The following is a 12,290-nucleotide window of genomic DNA, read 5'->3' on the forward strand; positions in this document are numbered from 1 at the left end:
GGGTACTAGTCTCATCTAACTCTGAGGTATTTGACTGGCCTCCCCTGCCAGGAGAGAAGGTTATCTAAGAGTCCATGTCTTAAACTCAACATATTCTACACGACCACAGCTGAAAATCCGAAGTGTCTCATTTAATTTCTTTTGGACATAGTAACAAATATGTGGATAATATTTGGTGGTAAAATTAATGAGGAAATGTGGGTTGCTTCTGTGGAGATGTGGGGGTTCAACAGTATCTCTCTTAGGGGTGTAACAGAGAAGATTTGTGGGGCAAACTGTCACAGGTGATCAAAAAGGCCAGTCAAGCTCACCTTTAATTTCCTCTGTGGCATAACAGAGCTGGAATCAGGCCATGTGCTCTGCTTAGGCAAGGAACCAGTCCCTGCAAGCACACACACAACTCTTTATTTCCTAACTTTTAAGAACAGCTTAAAAGAAAAGCTCCGCACCCTAGAGGCAGCATTGTGTCCCTAATGGATTCCAAATGCAGCTCAAAAGCATGCTGATTGGCAGATTTCAATCCAGCTCCCTGTGTCACAGCAGCGGAAGGCAATTTTTCCTTCTAGATACTGCCATGTTTCAGCCACCTTTGCTTGGACTGCATTTGGTTTATACAACCCTTGGATAAGCTGTCAGTTTGCAGGGTTTTAGGGTGAGTTTTTTTTCTTGCGTTTTGTGCTTCCACCTCATCCATGTGCTCTTTTGCACAGCACCCTTGTGTGAGATGGACCCCAGTGAGAACTGAAGAGTGCAGAAAGAGGGGAAGTGAGTGATGTCAAGTTTCTTGTGAAGATTTTCTTTTTTTAAGATTATTTTTTTTTAAGCTGTCTTCTGCTGAACAGGGGAAGATGCATTTAGTTACTTGACTAGAAATAAAGGCTGACAATAATTAACTGGATGTGTCTGATTTTGAACTTTGAATGGAAACTGAACTCAGTTAAAAATTAAAACCTAATGTGATAAATAACTGGAATCTTGGAGTTAGGGGTTTCTCTGCCTGTTGCTTTGTGTCATCTCAGTGAACGCATTCTTTCCTTGGCATTTTTTAGCCTAGCTGTTTCTTCTGCTGGTAAATTGTGGTGGGGTGAAGAGGTGAGGAGGAAAAAAAGAAATGGCATGAAAGCTTTAGTGTTAAAATGAAAACATCTGAGCCAATTGACCGTGTGTAGCTTGGGATTCTTTTCCTCTGAAGATGCCTATTTGTGTATTGCATTTTGGTTTGAATTGCCTTATAATTACTGGTAGGGAACAGTGAGGCAAGGTGTGTGAACAGAGGTATCAGCCTTCTCCTGGCCCAGAAAAAAGCCAAGTCCAACATGACCATCTTGAGGGACTTGGCTTTTCTCTCGTATAATGCATCAGAAAGTGGCAGAACATCAAATAGTTGTTATTTCACCTTTGCTGTCCAGGTAGGTAGAAACAGGAGGATAAGCACGGGCCTCCTGTGATGACTTGTAGATTTAATAGCAAATTTAATTTGAAAATGTTGTGTGAGGCAAATCAAGGAAAATGTGTTGTAGCCATTGTAAGCTAGCGAGCAAGATGAGCAGTGTGGTTTTCCCCAGTCTCTGTTGCCATGATTAAATTTGGCCTGTCTCGTGATGAAAGTTTTATGTTGATACTAGCCCAAGGAGACTTAGTGCTGAAGAATGCTGCTGTAGTCTGAAAGTGTTGGGGATGAAGGTGGAGTATGATCTACTGTTTTATACCACAGAGACATAGTGGAAATTCCTTCCTTCATTTTTTTTATTACTGCCAATGAAAGAAAAACTACTGTGGCTCTTCTCCATCTTGTTGTAGAGAATGTTTGTAGGCAGATCTAGTCTTTATAGTGTGTATTTTGGAAGTCCTGTATTATTGCCTATCGAGAGAAGTGACTTGCAAGATGTCTGGCGGAACAGGAAACTTTACTTCCATTGCAATCATTCTGGATTTGATCCAGATAAGAGGAAGGATGTGGAAAATGCTTGACTGTGTGTCCTCTGGCCAGGCACATGGGCTCTTCCTGTCAAAACTAAAAGGAAGCTTAAAAGATAAAAAAAAAAAAAAACACCACAGAACAAACAATCCAGGAAATCAACTGTTCTGGTTTCAGCTGGGATAGAGTTAATTTTCTTCCTAGTAGCTGGTACAGTGTTATGTTTTGGATTCAGTACAAGAATAATGTTGATAACACACTGATGTTTTCAGTTGTTGCTAAGTAGTGTTTATACCAAGTGAAAGATTTTTCAGCTTCTCATGCCTAGCCAGCAAGAAGGCTGGAGGGACACAAGTTGGGAGGGGACACAGCCAGGGCAGCTGACCCAAACTGGCCAAAGGGATATTCCAGACCATGCGATGTCATGCCCAGTATATAAACTGGGGGGTAGTGGGCTGGGGATGCAGATTGCTGCTCAGCAAGTAACTGGGTGTCGGTCAGCAAGTGATGAGCAATTGCATTGTGCATCACTTGTTTTGTACATTCCAATTATTACTACTACTGTTATTATCATCATCATCGTTATCACCACTGTGATATCTTCCTTTCTGTCCTGTTAAACTGGCTGTATCTCAACCCATGAGTTTTACATTGGGTTTTTTTGTTGGGTTTTTTTTTTTTTCAATTCTCTCCTCACTCCCATTGCGTGGGCCGAGTGAGTGAACGGCTGCATGGTGCTTAGTTGCCGGCTGGGGTTAAAGCACGACATCAACTGAGGCTGAATCTCTGCTTTATTTTTAAGGGACATTTGCTTGTCGGGGCTGGCTGCAAAAATTTTTTCCGCTGTTTTGTAGCTCTGATGGGATACAGAGTTTTACTGTTGCTGGGTTTTGGGTTTTTTTAAAAAAATCTGTTATGTCCTTAGTAGTGGCAGAAGGAGAATGAATGGTCAAGTGCATCAGGCAACAGCTCCTCTTGAGATGCTGCTGGCAGTAGTGGTGGTGGTGGGTTGAAAGCAGATGTTGACCCACATCAGTTGGAAATGCATTGAAGACTGTGTGTTTAAGATGCTGTCATTTCTTTCGTGTCTTCTCAGGACACTTGCACGGAAGCAATGAGTTGTTTTTGCAAGGAGTGACATCCAGTATACCTGGAGTTGCTGTGGCAGACATAAGTGGTTTTGACGCTTTCTGTTGAATTATCTAAGTTTGGCCTGTTGAGGCAGGCTGACAGGGTGGTTACCAATTATGAGTTTTACTGCTGTCATTAGCTAGCTCAGCAGCTGCTGTGTCCTGGAAGAGTCACTGGAAGGAGTAATTGCTATTCCTTTTTAATCTTCTTTCATCTCTCCTGTGTTTTAGTGGCACCAAAACAGATTTCATGGCTGTGAAGTCATGAGGTAGACATGCCCAGTACAGAGAAGATGAAAAATGAATGAGTGATTCTTTCCCAGGAAAGTGAAAGGTGTTCAGATTATGTAAACTAAAGAAGGGAATATATTTTAATGTGTGTACTTTTATACGTTAAAAGAAATAACTGATATGACATGGTACAATATAATACTAAATAGCATGTTTTAAAAAGCCCACAAGTTATCAGAAACATATGAGTAATTTTATTCCTTGAGGACTGTAAAATAAAAGCTCTTTTTCTGAGGTTTGTTCTGAAGAAACTTTCTTGTTCTGCATTACTGTCTAATAGGCTTTATCAAGAAACTATGTGTCAGTCTGAAGGATAATGAACACCATACAGTTACCTGGCCTTGCTACGCACAGGTGACTTTCTCCCTCTTTTCAGGCGACTTTCTCCCTCTTTTCAGGCGACTTTCTCCCTCTTTTCCCGTTGATAATGCTGGGATTTTCAGGTCTGTGTCAAACACAGACACACAATTGTTTATCCTGGGGGGTTGGTTTGTTTGTTTTTAACCCTAGAGAAAAGGCATACCCAGCATGTAGACCTCTATAAAGATCTGTCAGTTTTACCTCTCCATCCTATTCCTTTGCCTCACATTGGAGGAATTGGTCATGAGTTTGTTTTTCCAGAGCCTCAAGTGACTCTTAACAACCCTCATGCTCTAGTCAAATCCTGTAAATAATTTCCTTAACCAAGTTCATGGCTCGAGAAGCTCACCCATACTCTCAGAGTAAACCTAAAAATATAACCAACCAGCCCTGGCATCTTTATTCTTCAGCGAAGACCTAGGACTTGGTCTCTGGTTGTGGGTAGCTGAATCCTTTACAGAAGGACACGCAGATAATTGCCAGCACTCTGATTAGAACAGCTTCAAGTGGAAGCGGATCTTCAGTTGCTGGAAACATAAGACGCACTGTATTATTCAGGCCACTTCGACCATGAGTGCCTTAGACATGCAGTAATGCAATTGCTTGCAGTTGTCTATCCATATCCTTGGACATAGCAATATTACAGGTGCTTCTATCACAGTTAAAACGTGTGAACAGAGGTGGAAGAGACATTGCTGGTAAGCCCAGGACACAGTCTGTTCACAATATTTGACTCTCTAATTGCTAGCGTTTATTTTTCGGAGCCAGTGTTTTCACCATGGTAGGCCATTAAGTTGTTTGGTAGATGTGACCCTATCTGCTCAGAGCAATGATGGCTGACAATTCTTCTATAAATACACAGTAATCTGATTGCTGAAGTTCTCCACGTTTCCTTAAAGTAGTCAGTGAAGGAAGAGTATTCCTGAAGTTATGATCATACTTCTCTTTCCCATTAGGACTTATAGCCAAGATGCTGAGTAGTCCTTTGTTGCTTCTGTTTCTCCCTCTTGAACACATTGGTAACCCATACAGGAAAATGCACAACAGATCTCCCCTGCAGCCAAGGAAGGAAAGCGTTCGTGTTCTGAGTTTCCTAAAAGCTGTATCAGGAGCCATGCTTAGAGAAGGCATGGGTTTTATTATAGCAGAGAATAAGTGGAAACAACATTTTATTGTCCTCTAAATTAGGCTGTGCACTGCTGGTAAGTTGCCAAAAATGTGTTCAAGTAGTTTATTACAATGTATTCTAGATTTGAAGTCCTCTGGTTCATGTAGTCTGACCTGTATTTCTGTATCAAATCAAGAAGGCTCTTTCTTCCTTTCTAAATAAATGGAGGAAGGGGGGGATACATTTTTGATGCAGTGAAATCATATGAAATTCTTAATGTTATTGCTGTAATATTTCTGGATACACTGCAAAGGTCAAAGAAGCCTGAGGTAATGTTAATCATACAGCAAAACATGTTTGTAGAACACTTATCTTCTGTACACACTTGCATGGTGTAGAGTAAACCACCTTCCCCATTCTGAGTAGTGTCTAATCTGTAATGCTGCATATATAGGTGAACAGCTTAGAGAAGGGAAAGTGCTGAAAGATTTATTGTCTTGCATGATAAGAATCTTGGAGAAGAAAGGAAGAAAAAATTACTTGATCTCTAGAGGAGTTCTTTTAAAGCAGAAAGGGCAGTAGCAGAGGAGGATTTACAGCTTTTGGAAGCAGAAGTGTGAAAAATGGAAAAAGGTCAGAGATGTGAATGGCATTAAAATGGTGTCAAATGCAGAAAGCAGGGAAAAGGTACTTTTTCATGGGTTATATGACTTGGAGCAAGGGGAAGGAAGATGACTTTAGTGGTAATATTTGGATTAATTGGCATAAAGGAGGCTGAAAAGCTCTGAAAGTTGATGGAAGAATTGGTTGCTGTAGAGCAATGGAGCTTGGAGTTTTGGCAGCGTAGAGTTTTGGTTGCACTGAAGGAAGGTTGTAAATAAAGGCTTTTCTAGAAACCTGGCCTCTAGGAGGTACAGAGTTTGAGACCCCATGGAGGCAGAATGAGTTGAAAGGAAAACTTGACATGGTCACGAAAGAAACAGGACCAGGGTTGTTGATCTTAAGAAAGAGGTGAGAAGAAACGGAGGGTTGGGGTGGGATGTTGACAAAGAGCAAGAAGTGAGCTCCTTTTAAGGAGCTAAAACAAAAAAAGTCATCTCTGTGTTGCAGATTATGGTGAGCTTTGCTAGAAAGCCTCTGTAGCAGGGCTTGGTGGGTGGCTTTCTGCTTCAGCCTTGTGTACCAGATGAAGCTGCCTGAGTGCTGGTATAACTACCAGTGCAATCCAGAGTTAGCCAGAGCAGGAAAGGTGGATGTGGAGGCAGGTGGACCAGTTATACAGTCAAGTTGCTGAGGAAAAAAAAATACGAGCAAGCAGAATTGTGTAAGAGAGCTGAGTGCTTTGCGTAAACTTTTATAAAGCCAGATTTTGCAGGCTGGTGAGTACTGGAGAAAAAGATATTTTGGTTTTGAAAAAAAAAAAAATTTAAAATTACAGCTTTTTCCCTGCTCTGCCTGGTGAGTTACAAAGTGTGACCTTCCGAGGGTCACTGTGCTCGGTCATGTTGTGATTGTCCAGACCACAGGGGTGGCTGCAGGGTTGATACCACACATCCCTTACTGCCATTCCCATACATTGTATGGAAAAGGCTGCAGGAGGTAGGTGCATTTGCACGTTGTCTTTTTCTCCCTGAAAGCTCGTAGAAATCAATGTGTTGATCAGCACTGAATTTGGGAGTAAAGGCAGCAATGTGACACGGCTTTCAGTGTAATGCTCTGGGGATAAAGATGGTTCTCTGCCATTTCTCCTTGTTCAAGGCTCCCGTGGCAACCCTTAACTTTTAATGGAAAAGCCTCTGAGCACAAAGGCTCTTGCAGAGCTGATTACCTGTGGATTTTTAGGTCCCTTCTGGGCCCAGGTGTAATGCTTAAATAATACCTCACAGCAGCGTATAGAAGATATTCCTTGATTCATTGCTGGTTTTTTGAACTGCACATACAGAAGCATATTTAAATAATGCTAAAATACATTGAAAGAGTTACATTTGAAGAGAGCAGTGTGGCTGGAAATCAGCTGCTAAACATGCTCCAAATGTAAAAGAGGCTGTTTGTGGATTGGTAAAGCTCTGTTTCTAAAAGCAAAGCAGTGACGAGCCTGTTGAAGGCACTAAGCCTATCGCATTTAGCGTGCAGGACTGGATTTCTTGTCCTCTAATGTGTTGAAAGAATTAGAAGGGTCACAGTGTGAATAGTTTTGTGTTGTTGTTGGGGAGGGGGGGTTGTTTGTTTGGGTTTTGGGGGTTTTGTTTTGTTTTTTAAAAAAATAAATAAATAAAAAAAATCTGTCTTGTCCAGCACAGGAAGTTCAGAGGAGGTGATAACAGTATGATGGTGTGCTGCTGCATGCTGGCTCAGCACATTGCAGATGGCTGCAGATGGCAGCTGTTTTCTTCCCACCTTTTTATTTTCTTTGAAGTTGATTTTTATACCGATAGCTTCCTTTTTTTTTTTTTTTTTTTTTTTTTTTTAAGAATGATGAGAGCTGAGTATTTTTACAAAGAGGAAGTACTGCATGTCGTTTGTATCCATTTGAAACATAATAAAAATCCATTCCAAAGAAGGTGAATTGTCATGGAAATTCAGTTGATGTGCTTTGCACGTGTTCAAGGAGGCATCTGCTCATGATTTCTCTATTGTCGTTGTGCACTGATATATTCAGAGGAAAGATGTTAACAGTGTTTCTCTTGCTATAATGGCTGCCACCTAGAAATGCAGTGTCCAAAAATGAATTTACACTGAAAACAAGGGTATTGAAAGTCACCATTTGAACACTGTATTTTCAGATTTTAAAGAAATATTAAAATAAATTCTTGTTCTTCTGACATGAAACTCTAAATATGATTCTCAAAGTTTCAATTAGCAGTTCAGATTCCACCATGCTCTATTGTTCAGAAATTAAGCTGGTAGCACACTTGCTGGGGGATCTTTTCATTGTTCTGTTATAATTAAATTGCTGGGTGCCTATTGGTGCTGCAGTAATAGCAGGATGAGTCTTTCTCTTTAGTCACGGCTCCTCGCAACCTTAATTTCAACCTTTAGTCTGCCCAGGGTTTCTGGCTAGCATGAGCTGTGGAGGGAGAAAGTCTCTTGTATGCAGCTGTGATCTTTTAATAGGTGTAAAATCAATATGCACAATTGAAAATTGAAGGAGTAGGTAGAAACGCTCTAATCAGTGAAACAATGGCTTGAATTTACTTTGCAAACTGTTAATTAGAAGAGGTTTGTTCTCGTCCCCACCCCCACTCTGAGTGAAAATGAAAACTTCCGCTTGGCTGGTAGTGTGATTTTTAGGATGCAGAAGCAGGGAGATTGCTTTGTTTCGCCTGTGCTTCGCACTGCTTCCATTAAAGTAGTTGACCCTTGGCAATCTATCCAAGCAAGATTTGTTTGGGTCAGATTGGCATTTTTTGAAAATAGGAAAGAGTGTGTACTACACTATGCCTTGGAGCAGTACTCTAATGTCTTGGGAAAAGAATTCCTATGTTTCACCTAGTAGTTCTGTGCTGATGGACTCAGAATGGCACCCTGAGATTTATTTTCAAGTCACATACAGTAGGTTTTAAGAATGTGGCTTGTGACAAAACATTGCTCAGGCAGAAGCACAAAGAGCCAGCTAGGTGATGTGCTTCTAGTATCAGTAGTATCAGAAATAACATTGCTGTGCTGTTGCCACCCTTGTGACTGTATCAAAATCCATTCCTTTTTTTTTTTTTTTTTAACCCTATGCTTTGGTTTTCAAGTTTAGTTTTGATGTACTTTACTGATACTCCTTGCTATCCTTTTTTTTTTTTTTTTTTTTATGTGAAAGAAGCTTGGGGTGGTAATGTATCATGTCTCCCTCCCCAGCTCCCCATAAATGCCTACTGGCTCATCTGCAGATGAAGGGGGTCCAGATTATTTTAATTGACATTGCTTAGTATTCTCTCCCTTTATTTCACTAGTGAGTGTAGCTAACTCATTAACGCCTGCTACTTTTTAGCATTTGATTGCCCAGAGGGAGGTATCCACTGCTCTAAAAGTTGAGCAGATGAGAGAACCCCAGGGTAGTTGGTATTTCCCTGCACCAAAGCTACTTGTCCTCAGCAGTATGTCAGACTGGCACTAGTCTGAGCTGTTCCTGATGTAGCCAGTACTGAAGGGGAAATACTGAACATAATAACCAGGTATTGCGTGCAATGAAATCCAAGGTGCTTCTGCGTGAGGTAGTTTAGGTCAGGAAGCCAGAGAGGTATCCTTGGTGTTTCTTACCTGGGTTATCCTGACCCTCCATTGCTGCAGAGATTGAAAAGATGACTGATTTCAACCTGATAAATAACTTGTTTGGATCTGGTTTTCGAGAATATCTAAGGAAGTTCACGGTGTTACAGTTGCATGGCCAACGCAAAACTAGTCAGCAGCTTCTAGGAGTGATGTTTGTTGGGACAGCTTATGGCTAACTGGCAATATAGATGGTCATGTCAGCACAGGCACTGACAACTGCTTCCAAGAATTGGATGCCACCACTTCTTCTGTCATGGTATTTTGCCCTAAAATGCAGAATCTAGAATGGAGACTTGCCCTTTTTGTGTCTTAATGATGGTGGTGTATGTTCTCATGGTTATTCTAACAGCTGTTCAATCTTCACAATGTTTCAGCCATTCAAGTTCAGAGGAACTTGGACAAAAGCTCCTGTGGGAAGAAAAACTAGCATGGGGTCAATGAACATAGCTTTTTTCATGACAAAGGGACTCTTCTGTTTTCCTGCTGCCAGTTTTGCCTACACATAGACTTTTATACAGTATAATTTGTGTGATTTATCGAAACAGTTCTTAGGAAAATAATCCTTTTTTATAGAAAGAGGGCAGTGTGTTACTCTCATATTGCCAAAGATTGATTGATTTTTTTTTTTTATTTTTTTTTCCTTGCTCTATGAGGTCAGTGGCCTCATAACTGGCACAGAGCATGCACTTTGAGTGGGAGTGGACAAAACAGTATCTTGCTAATTACTGGTACACAACTTCAATGTACTGTAGTCTGTGTGCAGAACTTGGCTGCTCCCTCCAAAGTGTGTCCTGCAAGGAAGAGGCAGGCTGCTGTGGCATAAATACATTCATAACAACTGACCCTCTGGTGTTTTTGGCTTTTCAAAGCCTCTTGTAGCTGTAAGATAACAGTTGTGAGAAGAAGGAAATCTCTGGAAACAGCATGTAGTCATTGTTTGATGAAAATCCAGTTGCTGTGTCCCCACATCTGTTTATTTCTGTGGAACACAAGCTAGATGTAACATACTGAAGTACAACTGTGAAAAGGGAAGCAGATTTCATCTTTTAGTCATAATATATATGAAGTAATTGTATTAAGTCATCAGAGAGTTATTAAAGTCTGTCCTGCTAAGTGGTAAACAAGACTGCTGAAAGAAAATCCGAGCTGCTCTTGTTGTAACCTACAGTTTGTCTGTTGGAAAATAAATGCAGGCTGTGATATGGCAGCAGCTGGGTTGTGGTTATGCCCATGCTGATCTCCCTCTACTCTGCTTTCTATCCCTCTTCACTTGATCCTTTTCCCTCACTAGAGGTTCTGCCTCTAGTTTAATGCAAGTTACATGCAGCAACTTCATTTAAAAAAATTTGCCCTAGACACACACACTTGGAGTTTGTGCAGTCTGTGTGCAAGTGGTGTGTTGTGTTTGAAGTGTTACTAGAAATTGTTGCTGCTAGATTAGAAAACAACAACTTTGAATTGGAAATACTGAGTGATCCTGTTTCGGCAGCATGAGCCGTGCTGGAGCCTGACTGTGCTTCTGTGAGGAGCTGTTCCTGCAGCCAAACAGATGAAGACCCTGGCTGAAGTTGGCTGTTTGTGAGTGAAGACTGGTGGGACTATGCCATTAGCAGATCCTGCTCAGGAGGAAGAGTTAAGATGATGGGTTTTATCCAGAATCATGGTATAGAGCTTACTGTATCCATCAGTTGTGTGGTTTCCTACAGCTGATGAGTGCTTGAGTGTTTCTGACTGCCCCAGGCAGCAGAGGGAAGGCTGCTGCTTCCAAATGCATGGGTGGACCTGGCTGGCATTCCCATGAATTGGACTGGGGATGGGCATCACTTCAAGACTTGCTCCATGTACCTCTCGTCCTTTGGAGCTGCCAGGCATCTTCTTCACCTATTGCTGTACTCCAGAAAGAGTACTATGCCTGTAAAGGGAAAATACCTGTTTGGTTGGGTTTTTTTCTCCAAATCCGGCCTCAGTAAGGCTTCCATATGATATTGTTTAATATTACAGCATTTCCCTTTATTCCACGGCATTTTCTATAAAGTACCACTTTATAATCTAAATGTAAGCAAAATCTTTCATACACCTCTGCTACTTATAAAGTGGTATCAGAGGTATTATTAATTTAGATAGATAACTCCTTTGGGATTTAGTTCATTAAAAAATGTTTGAAGTAGTGTTGGAGCTCTAAGCCAGTGGTTTTGAGATGATTGTATCTCAGTAGGATTGGGTGGTGTAAACTAAGCACTTTCCACATCCAGGAGGTGTGGCACCTTGTGAAAATAGGCCACTAATGCTGGGAGTATAAATTTAGCCAAAGCTTTCATCTCATGCTTCACACATAAATTAGTTACAGCCAAATTAAGTCAGTGGGAGACCTCTAATCTTTCATAGCTGTGCTAACTTTGACTTTTTGTCAATATTATTTTAATTGTGAATTTTTTTAAGTCTGACAGATTTGTGGTATCCAGTGCTGAAGTCCCATAAACTTGCTTCTGGCCTGCTGCCGCAGTATGCTAGTGTTAAATCTGCCCAAGAAAGACTGTCATTGCTGGAAACGGTTAATGGAAACTTTAAAATAGGCCTTTAATATTAGGGTAAGAAATATGAGTGAGAAAATAAATGAGCCTCCAACAGACCTTGTAACAGAGGAGCACAGGCTTCAATTAACAAGAGAAACTTGTACTTACATTTATTGAAAATATGTGGTTTGTGGATATTTCTAATGAGGCAAACTTAACATGGATTTGCAAAGGGACATAACAGCAGTGTAAAACTGCAGTTTTGGACTGAAGGCACGAAGCACAGAGCACAGTGTAGAGTAGTTCTTCTCTAATATTGTTGATGTGAGAGGGTTTTGGACAATAATTATCACAGATGAACAGAAGGATGTTAAAATTAAAAAAAAAAAAAACAAAACAAAACCAAAAATAACAATGAAAAAAAAAAAACTTGACCAGGGAGAAAAGCATTTAGAAGTCTTAAGTGGGCTAAAAAAAGTGGCTTATGGAAATACTAAAATATTAGAACATTAGACTTGTTTTAGCTTTGTTAGGGACAAGAGAGACTATTCAGGACATCGACTGCCATGATGACAGGGAAAGGTCTGATGGTGTTAGAAGGGATTCCCTGCCACTTCTCCACCAGGGTCACCAGCTTGTCACTGCTGCTGTCCCAGGGCTATTCTGTACCTGGAAGCACCAGCAGCGACTGCTCTGCAAGACTTGCCCAG

General features: G+C 40.9%; 1 protein-coding gene across 6 annotated transcripts in view; it reads left to right on the plus strand.

Moving 5' to 3' along the window:
• The window catches only part of BICD2 (BICD cargo adaptor 2), a 97,924-nt gene that overhangs the window by 51,795 nt on the left and 33,839 nt on the right, over positions 1–12,290 (plus strand). The gene's annotated exons all lie outside the window — the stretch shown is intronic.

This window comes from Accipiter gentilis, chromosome 23 (genome assembly GCF_929443795.1).
Source record: "Accipiter gentilis chromosome 23, bAccGen1.1, whole genome shotgun sequence".
Classification (NCBI taxonomy): Eukaryota; Metazoa; Chordata; class Aves; order Accipitriformes; family Accipitridae; genus Astur; species Astur gentilis.